Source organism: Chionomys nivalis, chromosome 6 (genome assembly GCF_950005125.1).
Source record: "Chionomys nivalis chromosome 6, mChiNiv1.1, whole genome shotgun sequence".
Taxonomy (NCBI): Eukaryota; Metazoa; Chordata; class Mammalia; order Rodentia; family Cricetidae; genus Chionomys; species Chionomys nivalis.
Genome location: NC_080091.1, coordinates 14,195,370 through 14,214,525, shown reverse-complemented (window position 1 = coordinate 14,214,525; position 19,156 = coordinate 14,195,370).

Below are 19,156 nucleotides of genomic sequence, written 5' to 3'. Positions count from 1 at the left end.
CCGAGACGTTCACTGAATGGGGTGGGAAAAGAGAAAAAAGGGAGAAAACTTTTTTTTTTTTTTTTGAGACAGGGTTTCTCTGTAGCTTTGGGGCCTGTCCTGGAACTAGCTTTTGTAGACCAGGCTGACCTCTAACAGAGATCCACCTACCTCTGCTTCCCAAGTGCTGGGATTAAAGGCTTGTGCTACCACTGCCTGGAGAAAGGAAGAGAAGGTTTTAATGTAATTTGTAGGTGTCAATAGCTCCCATATTTTGTCGACTGTCTTGGATGTATATCCTGGTTCCAGATGAACGTGGTGATGGTTGGTAATGTAGATGTTTGCACGCAGGATTGAGAGAGTTCATATCACCAGCAGCAGGATACCGTACAAAAGCCCAGGCACATCCTAAACCCAGGCGACACACAGATTAAACTACACATCAGTAGGGCTACGGTTATTTCTTTATATGAGTTGTTATCCCTGAAAGATTGTTCATAAAGTGAAAATCTTATAAATGAAAAAAGTTTATTTTTATGTGTGCATATTATTGAAAACTTTAAAGGGCCAGCTTCTAAAGTCTTCTCTCAGGGTTTAATAAAAGATGCCACAATAAGCAAAAGGACTAAAATCTGAGGGTTAGGAAATCTACTAATGAGCTGGACATGCCTTTAATCCCAGCACTCAGGAGGCAGAGGCAGGCGGATCTCCATGGGTTCGAGGACAACCTGGTCTACAGAGTGAGTTCCAGGACAGGCTCCAAAGCTACAAAGAAACTCTGTATTGACATGTCCTTTCTATCTGCGTCTCTTTCTGTCCTGTCTATAATTTCCTAGCTCCAACTCCCTGTCTCAATTCTAACTGCAATTCCAATTCTCTGCTACATTTTTCTTCTCCTCCTCTTCCTCCTTCATTTTCCTATTTTTGATCATTTCTGGGACGCTTCTGCTCCAACTTCTGCTCCAGCTTCTGTCCCTGCTTCTGTTAACTCTCTTTGTTCTTACCCAGCTATAAAGACCCACAAGATCTTGCAGGCCTAGAGAGTAACCAGGCAACCTATGTAAACAGACAAGTGAAGTTTATGGCCCTTGATCCATTAGTACATTCTTCCAATTGTAGTGAGCTCTGAGGGCCTTTTAGGTCTGAAGTTTACACCTATTGCTCTTAAGAGGTTAAACAAAGAGGAGACCCAAGCCTCTAAATTATCAGATAAGCTTGATGCCTATCAGAGGGGCCAGTGGAGGTTTGTCTTCCTCCAGGCTGTGGGTAGACAGTTAATTATTTTTCCTGCTTATCTCTGAGAGTAAAACACAAGCAATAAATCTCATGAACTAAAGTCATCAGAAAACTGAAGTGAAAATGAACGTGAAGAATTAGGAACCTTTCAATGCAAAGTTAGTTTTAGGTTATCACTTTTCTTATCTATAAGTGAGGTAAACCCAAGACTTGCTATTTTTTTCTGTCTGAGCAGCTATGAATCAACAGCTTTAGGCATGTAACAATTCTGTCCTTGGATATCAGGGAATGTCTTAAATGAAATCCTTTTAACACCCGACCAAATGCCTTCCAATAAAGATAACTGCAGAAAGGCAGATCTCTATGTTGACACTGAAGACAGGAACAGAGACCTCACAGAGGGAAGTAGGTTTCTTGACTGTGTAACTGTTTTCACACATAGCTAGGGGAGGTAATCCGTAAACTCCAAATGCATAGGAGAAATTGTACCCAATAAATAATCAATTAGTGCCGAACTGTGGGAGATAAATCCCAAATTTGTAACAGAAGGGCATAAGCTACAGAGAAATCTACAGCAAGAAACAGCGACGTTATTCACAAGGCAATAATTCCAACTTGCCTCGCTGATGTGGGATTCCCCTCTGTATGCCATGAATATGTTTTATTATCATTGGTTATTAAAGAAGCTCTTTCCCAGTCAATGACTTAATAGAGTAAAGTCAGGAGGGAAATCCAAACAGATATAGAGAGAAAGTAGGCAGGGTCAAGGAGATACCATGTAGCTGCCAAAGGAGAAAGATGCCAGCCACCAGCCAGAACCGTACCAGTAGGCCACAGCCTCATGGTGATTCACAAATTAATAGAAATGGGTTAATTTAAGATGTAAAAGTTAGTATATATATATATATATATATACATATATACATATACATATATATATGCTATTAGCCAAACAGTGTTGTAATTAATATAGTTTCTGTGTGATTATTCGTGTCTGTGCGGTCGAGAAATGAACAAGCAGTCTTCGTTTACAAAACCTTACATTTTAGGGCTGGAGAGATGGCTCAGAGGTTAAGAGCATTGCCTGCTCTTCCAAAGGTCCCGGGGAGTTCAATTCCCTGCAACCACATGGTGGCTCACTACCATCTGTAATGGGGTCTGGTGCCCTCTTCTGGCCTGCAGGCATACACACAGACAGAATATTGTATACATAATAAATAAATAAATATAAAAAAACCCTTACATTTTAGTTTATTCCTCCATACAGGTTTCTTGACTCTGGTGGGTTGACCTTATGACATGAGGGTGATTAATTACTTTATAATTCATAGCAGCATCTATCTGTCTGTGGGAATATATGTCAAATGAATGTAGGTGCCCAAGGAGATCAGAAGGGTCAGAAGAGGGCATCAGATCTCCTGGAGTTTGAATTGCAGGCACTTGGGATCTGAGAATAGAACTCTAGACCCCTGGAAGAGTGGGAATTGCTGAGCCATCTGTCCAGCCTACAAATGAACTTTTTTTTGTTTGTTTGTTTGTTTTGTTTTGTTTTTCGAGACAGGGTTCTCTGTGGTTTTTGGAGCCTGTCCTGGAACTAGCTCTGTAGACCAGGCTGGTCTTGAACTCACAGAGATCCGCCTGCCTCTGCCTCCCAAGTGCTGGGATTAAAGGCGTGTGCCACCACCGCCCGGCTTATAAATGAACTTTTAATATCATTGAAATAGTCTTTTTGAAGAAATATGACTGGAAATGTGCTGAAATCAGTCACCAACTCCTAGTCTATTTGCCTGTAATGTTAGGTTTTGCTAATGTGAAAGGTATAACCAGGGTAAAAGCAGGGACTGCAGCATCGCCTTCTCTGCCTGGCTGCTAGAACACCTATAGTTTTGAAGCATCACGTTAGAAAGTCAGTACAAACCTTGAGCATGTATAGAGTGGAGACAGAGCTGTTGAGAGATGGACATTCTGACTCAGAAGAACATGGAAGTACGTCCTGGTGCACAATCAAAGGGCTAAAAGATGAACTGATTTATTTTTTATGCTCACACCAAACCTAGGGCCTTGTGCCTGCCGAGTGCTCTGCCAGTGAATTACCTTACTAGCCCAGGAATGAACTGCTTTTATTTGAGACAGTAACTTGCTGATGGTGGTGACTGTGAAGGCTGATATTGGTTTAATAAGAAAAGTTGTAAAAGGAGTTTTGTGTGCTTGTGTGAATATGCCTGTCTATGTGTGTGTCGATGCATGTGTGTATATGTTCCTACGCGTGGTAGTGCATGTACGTGTGTCTGTGTGCATGGAGGCCATTCTCGGTGTTGTCCACCTTGCTTTTTGAAACAGTCTCTCAGTGGCCTGAGGCTCACCTAATTAGGCTAGGCTGGCTGACCAGTTAGTCCCTAGGATTCCCCTGTCTCAGCACTGGGATTATAAGCACATGCCAACACCCCTGGCTTTTAATAGGGTTCTGAGGATTGAACTCAGGTCCTCATGTTTAAGAAGTAAGCATTTTAATACTTCACCAACTGAGTGTGTATAAAGAAGCCGTGTGTGCCGACATACCAGCTATCCCAGGTGGACTGTAATGAGGGGCCTCCATCTCCACGTGTTTTGATTCCAGCCGTACACCAGGGCTGGGAATGAAACTGAGGTTTCAGTGCTAAGCAAGCCCTCTATCAACTGAGTTACATCACCACTCTAAAAGTAGCTATTCTTTTTTTTTTTTTGAATTCACTGATTACTTTTTTATTTTTTTGCATCTCTTTATTTTATTTTATTAAAAATTTCCACCTCCTCCCATTTCCTCCCCCTTCCCCCACTCCCCCTTCCTGTCCCCCTCCCTCTCCAGTCCAAAGAGCAGTCAGGGTTCCCTGTCCTGTGGGCACTGGACTAAGCTCCTGAGGTCCAAATGAGGAACAGAAGGAGAGAGAACATGATCAAGGAAGTCAGGACCACAAGGGGTGCGCCCACCCACTGAGACGGCAGGGCTGATCTAATGGGAGCTCACCAAGGCCAGCTGGACTGGGACTGATGGAGCATGTGATCAAACCAGACTCTCTGAAAAGTAGCTATTCTTTTTTTTTTTTTTTTTTTTTTTTTTTTGGTTTTTCGAGACAGGGTTTCTCTGTGGTTTTGGAGCCTGTCCTGGAACTAGCTCTTGTAGACCAGGCTGGTCTCGAACTCACAGAGATCCGCCTGCCTCTGCCTCCCAAGTGCTGGGATTAAAGGCGTGCGCCACCACCGCCCGGCAAAAGTAGCTATTCTTAAGAACTCAAACAAAGCCAGCTCATTTCTCTCCTGTGGCATGTAATTCTAGTGGTTTCTGGGTACTGGAAGAGGAGGCCTCAAGACCATGTAGCATCCAAGGTGATTTAAGTCAACAGTTGTTTCTCGATTACCTACTAAAAACAAACACAACATCCCATATGACTTGTAGGTAGTTGAAATCTCTTGTAAAGTCACATGAGAGGGATGCACAGTGGCCAGCATAAGACCTTTTTTGGAGTAGGCCTTACTAGAATTTATTACAAGTTTGACTCGCTAGGTGGCAGCAAACCAGCAGTTCAGATTTTGTTGTCTTGTCCAGCCGGAGTCTCACACTGTAGCTCAACTCAGGTTGGCTTCCTCCTCACCCACTCTTCCTGCCTTAACCGCCATTGTACTGATTATGATTGTGAACCACTGAGTCTGGCTTTTTGAATTTTTGTGGGGGAAGAAATGAGGCCTTGTTCTTGTTAGTCTAATATTTTAAAGTTTTTAATAGTCTATGTATGTGGGTGAAATTTTGCCTACCTAAGTATCAGTGTGCTATGTGCCTGCAGTTCTCAAAGAGGCCAGAAGAGGGCACCATATACTAAAGAAGTAGGTGACTGTGAGCTGCCATGCTGGTGCTGGGAATAGAACCCAGGTCCTCATAACTGCCAAGCCATCACTTCAGCCCTTTTCGTCATATTTTTAAATATGGGTTTCCTGGCTGGGAGCTTGGACACTGTAAAGACTATTCTTGAGGACTGGTATACTTAGGAAGCCAGTCCTTTGAAGAACACAGTTGCCATATGTGTAAATATTTTAACATTCTAGCAGTTTTTTCTTTTGAAAGTGTGTGTGTGTGTGTGTACACACGCATCTGCACTCATGTGTGTGGTGTGTGCACGCGCACGCACACATGCCATGCCACAGTGTACTTGTAGAAGTCTCAGGACAACATTGTGGCGTTAGTTTTTATTTTTCCTTCTGTAGACAGGTCCCTATTTGGGCTCGAGAGGACTCAGCAGAAGCCTGGTCCCAGAAGGGAAAGGTGAGGTCCTTTACCTGCTGAGTGGCTCAAGGTTGGGAACGGGGTGAGTAGTGCCAACTCTCAGGACTTTGATTTCTAAGGCGCTTCACGGGCCACACTGGCACTGACTCCTGGTTCCTATGATGCTGCCCCACACTCTCCAGCACTGCCATAGGCTCCTGCTTTGGCCGACTTTATTGCTTGTACTATTTGAATGGAGGCAAAAGTCAAGTCACAACTGTAGCTCTGACAGCTCCCACTTGTGTGCTGGCTAGACAGTTGGCACAGACTACAGCCCCTGGAGAAGAGGGAGCTTAAGGAGAAAATGCCTCGTTTAGACGGGGCTGTGGGCTTCTGGGGCATTTTCTTAATTAGTGATTGATGTGGGAGGGCCTAGTTCAACTGTGGGTGGGGCCACCTGGCCTAGTGGTCTTAGGTTCCATAAGAAAGCAGGCTGAGCAAGCCATGGGGAGCAAGCCAGTAAGCAGTGCCCTTCTATGGTCCCCGAATCAGCTCCTGCCTCCAGGTTCCTGCCCTGTTTGAGTTCCTGTCCTGACTTCCTTCACTGATGAACAGTGATGTGGAAGTGTGAGCCACACCAGCCCTTTCCTCCCAAAGTCGCTTTGGTCGTGGTGTTTCATTGCAGCAATAGAAGCCCTGACTAGGACGCATGTCTAGCTGATTATGTAGGAAATGGACCCCCAAACAGCGCAAGGTTTCAGAAGGAGCCTGTGAACCAACCGCAAGCTTGCTACTCCCCCACCCCTCACCCCCCCACCCCCGCAGGTGGAATTTTACTTGGCTCCTTTCTGAACCTCTGCTTCCACAATGAACAAGACAGTGAACTTGTCAGTTGAGCCGCTCACAACTTCTCCAAGCCAGCCGAGTGTTTGAAAGAAGAGAGAGAACCGTGTGCAATGTTTCCTGGAGAAAGAATGGATTTGGAAGAATGTGGAACTGTTTGTAAATTAAGATTCCTCAGCCTCGCTGTGACTGACAGTTGGCCAGACAATTCTCTGCTGTGTGGGCTTTGTGGTCTGTAGCAGACTTAGCGGCATCTGGTCTACTAAATGCCCGTCTCTCTACCACCTGACCATCAGTGCTCTAGAGCTTGTCAAATGGTTTTTGAACACTTGTGTAATTTTTTTCAATATATATAAACTCTACCAATCTGCAGTTAGATGTGATGTTTACGAGGTGGTTTTTTCCCTTTGAGACTGTTTTAACCCTTTACTCATCCAAGAATCATTCTACCTTCTCATTCCCATCCAGCCTTTTACCACCCCAGGAAGAAGAAAAAACAGAATTAACTATCTTCCTGGCTTCCTTCCTTTGGATTAGGCAACTAAAAGCTTCATGATAGCCAGCCTACATGGCAAACTGTGAAGCCTAGTTCTCTGCCCCTTGGAGTTTTAAACACAAACAATATTCTTTTTTTTTTTTTTTTTTTTTTTTTTTTTTGGATTTTCGAGACAGGGTTTCTCTGTAGCTTTTTGGTTCCTGTCCTGGAACTAGCTCTTGTAGACCAGGCTGGACTCGAACTCACAGAGATCCACCTGCCTCTGCCTCCCGAGTGCTGGGATTAACAAACAATATTCTTATAGTGGCCACGTATTCCTCCGAAAACACCTCCCTGGTGAATTCTCACAGCAATAGGTACAGCCTGCAGACACTGGACCGGGTTGGCGCAGACTCTAGTTTGCAAGTCATGGATTGAATCTCATTCCTTCGTCAGCTCTCTAAAATGGGAAGGCAAATGCTGTGGGACAATGGCTTGTACCCTGTCAATTGTGTTTTAATAAAACGCTGATTGGCCAGTAGCCAGGCAGGAAGTATAGGCGGGACAACAAGAACAGGAGAATTCTGGGAAGAGGAAAGGGCCAGTCTACAGCTGTCACCCAGACACAGAGGAAGCGAGATGAGAGAGCCTCACTGATAAAGGTACTAAGCCACATGGCTAACACAGAAAGAATAATGGGCCAATTTAAGATGGAAGAATTAGTTAATAAGAAGCCTGAGTTACTAGGCCAACCAGTTTATAATTAATGTAGGCCTTTGTGTGTTTCTTTGGGGCTGAACGCTGTGGTACTGGGCAGGACAACAGCTAAGCAAGAGATCTCTGTCACCCTTTCTACCCCAGAGTTTGAGAACCTCCTCTCCCCACCACATGCACGATATGGGGTTAGCTGTGGTATAATCTGAGGCACTGGATGGCACTAGGGTCTCTAGGGCACTGGAAGGCAGTTCTGTTTACCTGCCCTGAGTTTGCCTGAAGACTGAAGGCTCGTCAGGGAGGTAAGCAGAAGCAAATGAGGATTGGACTCACACCGACTTGAAAATGTTGGGGGAGCCTTCCTGTCCAGCTGGCTTCATTCTGTCATCCTTGGTGTCCCTTTTCCTTTGCAGTTCCGGGGACAGAACCAGGACCTTGGGATGCTAGACAGGAGCTCTGCCACAAAGTAACATCCCGGCTCTTTCCTCTCGTTGATCTAGAATGCTGCTATTTCCTTAGACTTCTGTTCTCCCCCCGCCCCCACTCTCCTGCTTTCTGGATGAGACTGAGCACACATTGCCCTTGAAAGATGCTCACGCTCAGGGAGGTCTGGTCTTTTCTGTTCTGTGCTGCTGGTTTCACTCAGTAAGGACAGACCATGATAAATGAGTCACGGAGTAAATATACCACCGAGGAAGAAGCTGGAGAGACAAGGCTGGTGAGAAAGCAGACTTGGGCATCCGAGAGCAGAGCTGTGCTTGTCTGTGAAGCAGCTCAGGCATGGACACTCCTCTAGGAAGCACATTTCCTCCTAGGTGTGGCAAGTAGACTAGGTGTGAACCTGGTCCCTGCCCTAGACTAGGTGTGAACCTGGTCCCTGCCCTAGACTAGGTGTGAACCTGGCCCCTGCCCTAGGCTAGGTGTAAACCTGATCCTGGCCATAGACTAGGTGTGAGCCTGGCCCTGGCCTAGACTAGGTATGAACCTGATCCCTGGCCTAGGCTAGGTGTGAACCTGATCCCTGCCCTAGGCTAGGTGTGAACCTGGTCCCTGCCCCAGACTAAGGGTGAACCTGATCCTGGCCCCTGCTCTAGGCTACATGTGAACCTGATCCTGGCCCTAGACTAGGTGTGAACCTGGCCCTTGCCCTAGGCTAGGTGCGAACCTGGTCCCTGCCCTAGGCTAGGTATGAACCTGATCCTGGCCTAGACTAGGTGTGAACCTGATCCTGGCCCTAGACTAGGTGTGAACCTTATCCTGCCCTAGACTGCTCTTCATCAGGAGCGTCAGGGATCAGCACCAGCAACCCCCTCCCCACCCTACCCATCCCTCCTCCACAACTCTCCAGAGCATCTGAATCCAAAGGTCTGTTTATTTGCCCTGAGGTCTCGAAAAGCTGAGACAGGGTTTGGTTACTGTTCTTTCCTCTGGTCCGTGCCAGGCCTTCATAAATAAACATGGGATGAGGTCACGGAAGCCACTGCTGAGTGATGTCGCAGAGAAGGTTACAGTGACCAGGGAGTTGGAGGGTGAAAATGGGGGGCCTGAAGCTCCCACATAAGATTCCTCTCCTGTTGTGAGAGGAGCCATTTTTTTAATATCAAAAATTGAAGGCAAAAGCAGCACCATTTTGAGGAAGAGTCATCTGGAGACTACTGCCTGAGAAAATTCCTAAGAGTCTTGTCGTTCTTTCAAGTAAGTGGGTTTGTCTTGTCCAAAATAAGGCAAAGACAACACACACGCACACACACACACACACACACACACACACACACACTAAGCAACTCTCCCCCAGACTCTCAATGGTGCCCTAGTTACACAGCCAAAAGAACAAAGAAGTGATTTAAGTGCCTCGAAATTGGAATAGCTATTGCTAAATGCAGGGGATCAGCAGAATCGTTACATTCCAGAAAATGTGGAGCCTCAGAGGTTTCTCTGTGCTCTTCCATCCTGATGTCAGATTACTGGCAGCCCACGCTGAGTTCCTTTATAAGAATGTTCTAGGCCTCTGCGTCCAGGAGGGTGGGGGAAGGAAGGGCAAGCTCCTTTTGCCTGGAATTTGAAAGCATTGGACACTTTGGTCTAAGCTCCTAGTAATGACTGAGGGTGGGGTTGACCTTTTCAGCCATTTGGATATAAACATGTTTCCATTACCAAGAAAGGAAAGGGCAGCAGAATGACCAGCAGCTGGAGGTCCCAGACATGTGGACTTGTCAGCTAGGGGCCAGACAGGAAACCAGAATTTATCTCAATGCTTAGAAAGTTAATAAAGGGATGGTTGTAAATGTATGTAGACAGTTAGTGTTAAAGGAACAAATAAGGAATGTTGAGGTGCCCAGAGACTCATCCGTGGGAAGTTATTACCTTCCTAGGTTGAAAGGACAGAGAGGGAAAGAGACGCTGAACCGGGGCTATTGCGCTGAGACTCCATGGCGGCTGTGGTCACTCCAGGACACATGGCTGTGGGCTCCTGTCAGGAACAGGCCACCAAAGCAGAGAGGGGCTTGGGAGAAGTGCTCCCCCACTTTCCCTGCTGGGCCCTTCCCCTTGACCAAGTGGCAGCTAACAGGAAGCTCTGGGTGGTGTATTTCTTAAGGGTCAGCCTCGTGGGAACTGAGCCTGCATAGACGTGGGTTGAATGAAGAATGGCCAGCACTGGGTGCCACAGAAATGGCGCAGTGGTGACAAGCACCTGCTGCTCTTCCAGAGGACTCTGACTGGATTCTCAGCACCCGTGTCATGTGACTCACAATCAGCTGTCACTCTAGCACTGGAGAGGACCAACGTCCTCTTCTGACCTCTGCAAGCATCTCTGTGTGTGTGCGTGCATGCACACACACACACAAATACACACACAATGCATACACGCACACATGCATGCACACACACAATCAGACAACATACACTCACACATAACACATACTCACACATATCATACACATGCATGCACTCATATACACATGCATGCACACACACACTAACACATACTTAACACACACATGCATGCACTCACACATACACATGCATGCACAAACACATGCGTGCACTCACACATATACACATACGTGCACACACACATACTCACACACAAGTAAATAAGTCTAATCAGCAGTATACTGATGAATTATATAATTATCATGTATTATTACAGCAAACATTTCAAAAGCCAGGCCTGCTGATAAAGGCTGAGATATGAAGATTACAAATTACAGGCCAGTCCAGACTGCAAATCTAATTCAAGGTTAGCCTACTTAACTTATTGAAACTTTGTCTCAAAATAAAAGATGGTTTTAAAGGGGTGGATGATATAGCTCAGGAACAGAGTGCTTGTCTAACGAGGCCCACAGTTCAAGCCCCAGTGCCAATGACAAACATATTTTTTATATGTTATCACAGTCCTCCTCAGTATTATTCTGTATAGCAGCAGATCCAGGATCTCCTGGAATATAAAAGACAGGTGAACTGAAGACACTCATGTCCGTAGTTGGGATTTTCGTTGGGCGACCAACCAGCTCCCAAATAAAGACATGGAGACTTATTAATTATGAATGCTCGACTTTAGCTTAGACTTGCCCCACTAGGTCTCTTAATTTAACCTGTTTCTACTCATCTATGTTTTGCCTCAAGGCTGTTAACCTTCCTTTCATTCTGTGTGTTCTACTTCCCTGCTTCCTGTGGGTCTGGCTAGATGGCTCCTGGTGTCTCTTTTCTTCTTTCCCTGAGCCCAAATTCCTCCTGCTACTTACTCTCCCTACCCGGAATTTCTGTCTATACTTCCTCCCTCGCTATTGGCCATTGAGCTGTTTTGTTTATTAGACCAATCAGGTGCCTTAGACAGGCAAGGTAAAACAGCAACACATCTTTTTTTTTTTTTCTTTTTTCTTTTTTTCTGAGACAGGGTTTCTCTGTGGTTTTGGAGCCTGTCCTGGAACTAGCTCTTGTAGACCAGGCTGGTCTCGAACTCACAGAGATCCACCTGTGATGGAGGAAGGTCATTGGTTAATTAATAAAAAAACTGCTTGGCCCTCATAGGTTAGAACATAGGTGGGTGGAGTAAACAGAACAGAATGCTGGGAGGAAGAGGAAGTGAGCTCAGATGCAGGGCAGCTCCTCTCAGGGGCAGACCTGACGCAGCCAGCCGCCAGGTCAGACATGCTGAATCTTTTCTGGTAAGACTGGTGCTACACAGATTATTAGAGATGGGTTGATCGGGATATGAGAATTAGCCAGTAAGGGCTAGAGCTAATGGGCCAAGCAGTGTTTAAAAGAATACAGTTTGTGTGTTGTTATTTTGGGGCATAAGCTAGCCAGGCGACCAGGAGCTGGGGCGGCAGGAACACAGCCCGCAGCTCCTACTACACACCTGCCTCTGCCTCCCAAGTGCTGGGGTTAAAGGCGTGCGCCACCACCGCCCGGCAACAGCAACACATCTTTATAGAGTTAAACAAATATTCCATGATACATGACAAGCTAATGAGCTGAAAAAGACGAGACATGTGGAGAACCCATCAGTAGCTAAAGGGGGCCAACCCTGTCTCTGAATAGAGTAGAACAGAAGTCCTTGGGGCAGCCATGGGAGCACTTGTCCCCCGCCCACCCTCTGAGAACTCCCTGCTCTCACATTTCCTGTCTTGTACACAGGAAGTTGGCTTCTACCCACGAAGTGATCCTCATGAGGAGTCCCATGGGACTATGCTGCTTAGTTTTGTCACCTGGGAAGAGTGGCCTGTGGGGCATGTTCCTGATGAACGGCTGATGTGAGAAGGGTCAGTCCATGGTGTGAGGTGCCAGCCCACGGTGTGAGGGGCCAGTCCACGATGTGAGGGGCCAGCCCACGGTGTGAGGGGCCAGCCCACGGTGTGAGGAGTCAGCCCACGGTGTGAGGTGCCAGCCCAGGCAGGTGGTCCCGGGTTGCCTAAGAAGCAGGCTGAGCAACCCACAGGAACAAGCAAGTAAGTGGTATGTCTCCAGGGTTCCTGCCTTGGCCTTCCTTCATGATGGACTGTAACCTATAAACTAAAGCCAAACAAATAAAACCCCTTTCTTCTATAAGTTACTTTTTTGTTTGTTTGTTTGTTTGTTTTTGTTTTTCTAGACAGGGTTTCTCTGTAGCTTCGGAGCCTGTCCTGGAGCTAGCTCTTGTAGACCAAGCTGTCCTCGAACTCACAGAGTTCTGTCCGCCTCTGCCTCCTGAGTGCTGGGATTAAAAGCGTGCGCCGCCATTGCCCCCCCCCCCCACACTTTTGGTTTTCTCACAGCAACATAAACAGAAGTGGGCCAGGGCCCTCGGATGAGCACGGGAGCTATGCGGCTAAGGGCGGCATCTCTAGCTTCTTGGGCTATATATAAATCCCCCTTAGTTGCTTTTGACTCAGTGGTGGGGTAGCTCGCATGCATGCTAGAGTGACCTCCAGTGACTTGGGGCGACCAGGGAGCAAGCAGCAGACACTAACATTAGTCTATTTTACTGTGAGGTAATTCGGGAAGGAGCAGACATTTGATCTGAAATGCGAGGTCTGCCTCCATATAAATACTTCATCCCTCAAGTCCTCGCTGAGCCAAGGCAGGGCCAGGACTTGGGTGCACACTGAATCCTGTCTCCTCTCAGATGTCCCACGATTTCATTCAGGGAAGAGGGGGAAAGGGAGTGGTGGCTGAGACCCCAGAGGAAGCGGGAGAGAGTGGTCAGGAGCCAGCAGCTAGGGCCAGGGTTCCTGCCTCGTGACCACCATCTGCCTTCTGAGTGACATGCCTGTGCCACTTCGCTTTGTTTTAATTTTATCACCTACAAAATAGAAATGATTTCTCAGGCCAGCTCTAGTGCAGTCTTCTGCACGCGGTGGACGGCCTGTGAAGACGGAGAGTGACACAGCAAATGGAAGGCAGAAGGTGGTGCCCGCAGGACCAACCAGCAGTCCCGTCGGCGGGCGTTCTAGAACGTGCTCCCGAAGGGCCCCGAGCCGCATCTCGGCTGCTCTCATCTCTTTATTTAGAAGACGTTTCAGGCTGCCTGCTATACAAGAAACTCATTTTCTGCCTCGTGGATTGGCAGGACTCTGTAATTCTCCACTGACCAGGTCTGATCTTTGGAGGTTTTGTTTTAACCCCTGCTCCCTAAGGACAAGAGGGGATGTAGAAATCCGATGCTTGTCCAAAGGTGACAGGCAACGCATTGGCTGAGGTGTGAGTCTCCCATCCATTGCTTCAAGTTTTAATAGCATTTCGCCTTTTAAGGAGCTGCAGGCTGGGTCTGCCTAGGGAGTAGGGACATTGTGCAACTCTGTAGGGTGTCATGACAACCACACAAGGCACACATGAACACATGAGCCGGGGAGTTCATGTCAGGTTTCGCTTCAAAGTGCATCAGCTGTGGCCTGGGTGGGAAAGAAGTTTTCCTGTTCTGTGAGGAGGAGACAGAGGAAGCTGGTAGGCACTGTGGGTACCGCCCAGGCTATCAACAGGGAGTCATTCGTCAGTGGGGACTTTGTACTTCACTAGGTAGCGCCTCTGGCAGCCAGTTGTTACGAAGCTAGGATCCAGGAGGGAAGCAGACAGACATGTGGGGCATCGTTTATTAGACGTTGGGACGTGTCTGAGATGCTAGACTCTGATGTAAACAGATATTTATGTGTGCTGGGGACTGTCAGCTCCCCAATAATGACATGGAATCTTCTTATTAATTAAGGCCGATATAGCTTAGGCTTGTTCCTAAGTGGTTCTTATAACTTTAATTAACCCATATCTTTTCATCTATGTTCTTTTATGTGGCTCAGTTACCTTTATTCTATACGATCCATCCTCCTTCCTCTCCATCTGGCTGGTGACTTCCCCCCTTCTTCCCAGCGTTCTGTGTGCCTGAAAATTCTGACGAGCTATTGGCCATTCAGCTTTTTATTAAATCAGTCAGGATGACACATCTTTACAGAGTACAAAAAATTATTCCACAACACTCAGAGAAAGAATCAAAGGAGCCAAGTGCTCTCCCTTGGCAGAGCGGTTCGGGAACCCCTGCCTGTCCTGAAGTAGTCCCCTCCTGAGCTGGTCCTAGGCTAAAGGCACACTGCCTCCACGCCCATTGCCTCTGTGGGGGTGGCATGTCTTTGTTTCCTCCTTCAGGAATTCCTGTTGCTAGGTACCCACCAGCTGCTTGTGCTATCTGATCAGAAGCAGCCTGATCCGCAAGAACATTGTTTGTAAACTATTGCCAAGCAAATGCAAGCCAGTGTTCTCTCTCACCGTAATGGAGACTGAAGAGGAATGTGAGGCAGAGTTCTAAGTCGTTGGTGTCTCTTGGGACTTTGGAAAAGGGACCCAGCTCCAAGGCTCCAGGAAGAGGTGCTGGTGAGGGAACTCCATAGGGCCGTCCTCTACTGTGCTCTTTCCTTTAGAAGGCCAAGGACTCAACGGCATCTTGAACGCTTGGCAATAGTCCCCAGTAATTAGCACTTCTGCATCTCTCTCCACCTACCCTGCTTCCGGGTTGGTCCCACATCTAGCCTCCTGCTTTGCTTCCCACACTGTGGGCTGGGGGTTGAGCAGATGCGTCTGGTGGGCAGTTATTAGATGGTGTGTAGGCTTATAAGAGCTGTTCCTCCTCCCTGTCATTAGTTAATAGAGCCATGGCGAGGGAGATGCTGAGTGACAGGCCTTGTGGGGACGTGTCTTACAGAGGTACTCCAAGACTGGAGAGGGAGACGCCCATGTTTCTGCCGCTTTGTCTCACTGTTTCTCAGCCCCTGGATATTGTTTTGGTTTCTAGAGCTCTCTTGCTGGTGCTGCAGAGGGTGGTGGCTGCCAGATTCTCGAAGGAGAAGACCATTGGTTGGCTATTTTCATAGGTGCTGTACTGGCTGCCCACTCATTATTGATTTTTAGATTGTCCTAGAATCACACTGCATTGTGCCGCAATGGCCTGGGACCCTTGAGGAGATTTTGACTTAAAATGTTTGGTTTTGGAAGCTGCTGATTCTGACTCCCTTTCCTTGGGCTACCCCCTCCAGCCTGACTGGGGTACTTACTTATCATTGTGTCTAAGTTGAAAAGGTCGGGGAAGGGCGTGCACATTTATAATTTGCTAGCACAGCAATTTGGCTTTGACTCTTAACATCGCTCCAGTCTTGGAGCGTGTGGTGAGGAGCTGAGCTGAGGACTGCTTCTTATAGGAAGATAATATATTTGCTTCAGAGACCCGCAGAGTACGATTGAACTACCCCCCCCCCCCGAGATACGACCTACTGTATTGAGAAGCAGAAATAAAGGTTAGCAGGCATGTTTTTCTTTGTGAAATTAGCAGCAAGTAGAAACCGTTAGAAGCATTTGGTGATTATGAAAGAAGTCGGTATCTTTAGAAACAGATCCGCCAAGGTCTTAAAAATGAGCTGCGTATTTAGTAAATACTGCATGAGTGCTTGATATACTGCAGGCCTGGGTATGACGGTGCGTGCCACGACAGCAGCATTCAAGAGGCCGGGTATGACGGTGTGTGTGTTCAAGAGGCTGCCGAGCAGGAGGATGAATTTGAGGACAGACCAGGCTGTATAACGAGATCCTGTCTCAAAACACAAGAATAAGCAAATAGCAAAATACGTACTTCTCAGCTGGGCGGTGGTGGCGCACGCCTTTAATCCCAGCACTTGGGAGGCAGAGGCAGGTGGATCTCTGTGAGTTCAAGGCCAGCCTGGTCTAGAAGAGCTAGTTCCAGGACAGGAACAAAAAAGCTACGGAGAAACCCTGTCTCGAAAATCAAAACAAACAAACAAACAAACAAACAAAAACGTATTTCTCAAAACTGAGGGCCAGAAATGAGACTGTAGGAGCTGATACGTAATTGGCATTGAGAAAGTTATATTTAGAATTTAGGGAAAGTTGGCACTGATGACACAAAACAAAATATACAAGGGGTGAGGGACACGTGAAAATCCATGAATCTCTGCTGGGAAGAGGGACAACCGCTCTGCGTCGTGTCCTTTTGGTGTGTGAACATTTCATTATAATGAAGTTACTTCATTATAGTCTGTGTGGTTGGTTTGCTGCCATGACTTTGTGGATGAGGAGCTGTGAAGGACGCATAGCTAATGCAAGGGCTCTTCCTTTCAGAGGAAGGAAGTAGAGGGATTGGAGCCTAACTCCTTGGACAGTTTTTTTGGGGAAGGGCTGCACCCCACCCCCCATGTATACATCTGCCTTCCACAGTGGCCTCAGAGCCACATTGTAGAACAGTCAGATTGGTTATGTGCTGACCCAGAGCTGAGGCTACCCCTTCTCTGTGCCCTAGGGCCTCTGAGGAGGAAGCGCTCCAAAGCAGTCCCCGAACCCCTCACTCTTCCTCGCTCAGAGGCCGCACTGTTCACGTGCCCAGGCTCTGCAGATAGAAAGCAGTTGTGTTTCCTAACATAGAAAGCCTTATCACCCGCCAAGTCTCTCCCTTTGGCGGGTTGGGCGGGGCCTGCTAGTACAGATCTCTCTTGATAGGCTTGTTTTTACCGAAGTTCAGACACAGACTTAGCGGGTCTGGGACATCACTAGTTGAGGATAGCTTAGGAGCACTGGAATTTGTTACGTTTTGTTCTTTTGAGTTTTGGGGAATTACACATCATGTACCCCAATTCCACTCACCTCCGAGTCCCTCCATATCCTCCCCTCACCGCTGCCGTGCCCCCCAAAGAAAAATTTAAAAAGCAAAGCAAAACAAGCAAACAAACAAAAAGCAAAACAAACGAACAAGCAAAAAACCTCTTGGCTCCTCCATTTCCCCCATCTCTTCACCATCTCTTCCTCTGACCTGTAGGCACTGGGAGCTGCAGTGTGTCACACGGTAGACCCTTTGTCCAATTGACTCTACTTGCAAATGTCTGTTGCAATGAATCACTGATCTGGTTCAAGGCCTCTGGTTTCTGACGCACCATCATCACTGGACCCTCGTGAAATTCCTCTCGGATATCCCATGGGGATCCCGTGGTTATCATTCCACAGGACCAGTCCCTTCACGAGCTCCAGCAGGTCATAGATGGGGTAGACATTACGGTGGGCCAGCCCCGTTGTGGGCCTGGGCGATCCACACATGAGGGCCACCCTCCTCGGATGAGGGACAGAGTCAGTTTCCCTATGTCCTTCCCTCTCTCCTGAGAGCAGGGGTCTAGTCTCCCCTGAGGGTCAGGGTCAGCTCTCTTGCTGCAGCATCCAGCAGGGGGCAGAGCCAGTTATCCTATAGTCAGCAAAGGGCATGGCCGGTTCAGCCTGGCCCTCTAATTACATCATGCATGGCTCTCTTGACCTCCCGAGGCTACACAGGTGACAGACATCAGCACAAACCCCAGATGTCGCAAGACTACGGACCCAGACATGACCCTCAGTAGCAACCTGGGCCTGGACAACACCCTGGCTCTGGGTGGAATCCTAGGACATGGCCCTCAGCAACAGCCCAGGCTTAGATGTCCCTATGGCTCCAGATGGCGGCCCAGGCCACCCAGACTGGCATGGCCCCAGGGACGCATGACTCCCGCACACCAACACAGCCCCAGGTGGTGGCTCAGACCCTGGGAATCTGCACAGATCTCATGGCAACGTGAGCCATGGACTCCAACACAGACCCTGGCTACTGTGGAGCCACAGACCCAGAGATGGTCCTTGACAGCAGCCAGGCATGGACATCAACATGACCCTAGGTGACAAGAAGACCTCCCACCCCAGCCTCCTGCTCACTGCCCTCATTTCTTCTGTTCTGCTCTTTGCACAGCACGCGAACCATTCTGCTCCTGTCCCTTTTCCGTTTCTCCACTACATAGATGCTCACCAGCCCACGGTGCCACAAACTGCTGGCCAGACCCATGGGTTTCTTCCCACCAACCTGGACCTTGAGGGCCATGGCTGGCCTGTGGGTGACTTACACCCACCTTGACTCTGGAATTTGTGACCTGCGAACCTGGGGTAAAGTTGAACACTACGGTTGAGTTGGGAGTTGGGAAGGAATCTTCTCTCAGTTCCCAAGGGGGTTCACTAACTAACTACTCAGCGTGGTCCCTTTCCTTCCTGCTGCCCGAGGAACCATTTCAAGGCCAGGTTTTTCTGATTAAAACCCTGGGCAAAATCTTTCAAGACCGACGTTTCTCGTCCACCTAGCAGCTGTACCACTGTGTGTCGTGCCTCCTCCCCGAGCTGGCCTCCGGCTCTATCAGGGCAGCCTGTCGGATCAGGCGCAGGGTGAGACCTGCTATTATACTTCTCAAGCTGGGACAAGACAGGTGTCTGTCTGCCCTGAGATGATACACGCAGGCTTGGAGCAGAGACAAGCTCCGGCCGGCCAGCCGGCCCGCCCACCCAGAGAGCTGCTTCTTCGGCTGTGACAAGGTCCAGACTGGCCTTTCTCCTCTCAGCGCCTGCTTCCACTGCCTGCTGATTTTATGAACGACTATGTGTCCTTCCTGTTATCTCTGGCTGCTGTTTGGGTTTTTTTTTTTTAAACTTTTTTTTATTAAAATTTCCACCTGTTCCCCATTTCCCATTTCCCTCCCCTCCTCCCAAATATTGCCCCCTCCCCCCAGTCCCCTCCCCCTATCCCCACTCCTCTTCTCCTTCCCCCACACCATTCCCCCTCCCTCTCGATACTGGAGAGCAGTCCAAATTCTCTGCCCTGCGGGAAGACGAAGGTCTTCTATCTATGTCCAGGAAGGTGAGCA